Source organism: Pinus tabuliformis, chromosome 3_1 (genome assembly GCF_031772625.1).
Source record: "Pinus tabuliformis cultivar Carrire ecotype Pingquan chromosome 3_1, CPIR1, whole genome shotgun sequence".
NCBI classification, from domain to species: Eukaryota; Viridiplantae; Streptophyta; class Pinopsida; order Pinales; family Pinaceae; genus Pinus; species Pinus tabuliformis.
In genome coordinates, this window is record NC_142301.1 from 97,941,261 (window position 1) to 97,944,418 (window position 3,158).

A 3,158-nucleotide genomic window follows, 5' to 3' on the forward strand; every position below is an offset into this window, starting at 1 on the left:
ATCCTAAGGTCTCTCCTCCCACCAAAACTCAAAGACAAGTGGAGAGGAAGAGATCACAAGAGGTGTGTATCAAATGACTTGCAAGCCACCTCTTTTTATAGTAAAACGTTGAAGATAGATGGGGACAATTTGGTTGTTAGCCGACCTTGACGAATTGTCCCGTAACACTAATAAATTCATATCTCCATGAATACATGTCGAAATCGGATGATCTTTAGATCAATCCTACACCTATCAACGAGGGGAATCCAAGAAAAATATCAGATGCCATAAATAAGAAGATCCACATGGAGTTTGACCCTAGTTGCCAATTTTAACACTTTATTATTTGAAAGAATTTAATAAAAGCAGGTTTCATCTAAGATAGGTGCTTCGTTTTGCTCTCAAATAATCTTCATGTTTTTCATCTGAAACTGAGTGTAAAATTCGTCCCTGGATTCTTTATGCTTAGTGGACTGTAATATTGTTTTCCTCCACCGTATACTACAACCGATTTTAAAGATCCAAAGTGTTGGCTATCTTGCCCTTAGTAAAGAACTTCTCATTATCCCATTTTAATCACTGAGATTTTCTAAACAAAGATGCCCAATGCATGTATCTGTCACTTTGTCATTAAAATTTTAAAAACATAAAACAAATTCATTTCACCTATGCTTAAGAGCTAGCCTAAAATCTAAAAAAATCAGTTGTTTAATTGACTGAATGATCTGAAATGATCATATGTTAAAACTGAAATAAAATTGACTATGCCAACAATGAAATGAATGTTAACTTAAAGTGTTGAAATCGTGAGAACTGCTTGAGAAGAAACCTTTACGACAGATGAGAAAACATAAGCAAGATGCAACAATTTTCTTGACTGAGTTGTCTTTTATTCGGAATAGTGGAAGTTACATTACCAGTTTTTCTTATGAAAGGACATTCCCATTGACTACTGTAATATTTGGATTGTGGGTGAACATATATGGCATTGAGAAGAAACCTCCATAGTCATCCAACATCAAATTCCAAGGAGTTGGCGATATGCATTAGAGTGTTGGATCTTGAAGCCCGGGAAGCTATATGCCTCTTAGCATTGAATTTCCTCTATAGAAGATAACAAATGCTCTAGGTCCTTCACCCTAAAACACCTTTTGATGATTGATTAGAGCAAGGAGAGATATGGATAGTCCTTTCAGGAACTATTGTAAACATTTTGGAGCCTAGAGACACCCCATAAAGATCGCATTAATTGACTGCACTGTAGCACATGATAGGACTATACAGGGGTCCAAAGTTGTTTTCGATTTTTCGTTATTATTGTTATTCTTTATCTATTGTTACATTTATGGTGTGGTTCTGCAAATATCATCGTGTTTAACTATGGTTACTGTCTTACAGGGTACAGGAGTGCGAGGACTCTGACCTATGAGGAGAGATCTAGGGTTACTTATGGGAAGACCTGCAGCTAGGATGTCCGACCAGTAAATAAGTCGGCTCAACATGGTTGATCGAGACACGATGGAAACCGCAATGGCATTCCATGCAGCCAAGGAACCACACAATTTGGTCTTGTACTCTGGCAACCGCCTTGGTGATAAGCATTCTAGGGTCTACAAGAACCCTCTACATCTTCTTCTTCTTTTTATCATAATGTAAATGTTCTCCTATGATGCCAACAATTAAGCTGAGAGAAATTAAGCATGTACTAGGTAGTAGGCATGAGAGAGTAGTGAGGAAGCTCAAGAGGCATGAAGGTAGCTGAAAGGGTAGGAGGGAAGGCCAAAGGTCACAGTAGGGGAAAGGTCACCTTACCTTTATAAATGTGCCCTCATCCCTCACTTAAATTGACTTTTAGCACTCAAGTTGAGGCCAATATAGATAGTTGATTGATGCTTGAGAGCTGAGGGGCCACTCAACTCTTGGTAGCTAGGAGAGTGGGTTTGCAGTAGGGTTAGGAATTTGACACCGGGCGATGGTATGAACAATCCATGTTCCACTGCTGGGTATTGGCCAGTTGCATGATATGTATTTGAAGTTGCAGCAATATTAATAAGATGTTTTATTTTTCCTTCTGCATTGATTCCCATGCTTACTCATGGTGGTTGTATTAGTTTTCTGGTACCTCACCATATTTGTATGAGTGTTGTCATATACAGGAGATTTTATGTACTAAAACATAGTGGTTGCATGTATGTTTTGCTTTAGAATCTGTGTTTACTTGTTGCTTGTCATGTCAGTGACCTATTATGAACTACTTCACAATGACCTCTGGCATGTTCTTGTTTATTATGTCCGATAGGGTTTTAGTTCACTAATCATCCTCATCGTTTATCTCTTCTTATCGTTGTTGTGACTTGTTTAAACCTCTTTCTGCAATTTGTCAATCTTGGTCTGATTTTGTTTCGTTGCCCAAGCACTTCATTCTCACCCCACTCTAGCACCTTCTCATTTGATAACCAAGAGCAGAAAACAATCATGGTGGCAATCAGGCCCACATACTGGATGGGGCTCCTATTCCAAACGATGTGAAGTCTAATTCAGGGAGACCCTTAGATGTTGGCGGTACATTTTGGCCCATCAATAAATTGGCGCTAGAAAGAGGGCCAGATGATAAGCTGAGCCCTTGGAGCCTATATTTTAGTCTCATATTTGTTAATGGCTCCGACCAGAATCTTGCTCCCGGGGTGTTTATCTAGTTTGTCTATTTTTCAATTTTCCATCCCCCAAGAGCAACTCCATCACTTGTCTCAGTTAAAGTTTGATGGTGAGGATGGAACACCTTTAATCGAGCACATTTCTGATTTCCTCGAGTTTTGTTGATCATTTGAGATCGACGATGAAGTGTTCGCTTGTGTGTTTTTCTCCCTCGCCCTTGAAGGTCATGCTAAGAAATGGTGCCACACGTTGCTAGTGGCGTCCATTCATTCGTTCAAGCAACTCGTCGGTAAGCTCCAACAAGCATTTGACAGGTACGATTTTCAAGATGTGTTAAAGAGGATAAATGAGCTTAGGATGAAACCTGAGGAATCTTTAGAGGATTTTTCTTTCAGATATGTGCATCTTTGCTTTGAATTTCCTGAAAGTGATGCCGACTGGGTGTATTTGAATATAAATTTTCAATGATTGGTTCTCATTTCTTTACAACATTTTCGATTAGAAACAAGTCCTGTTTTGCT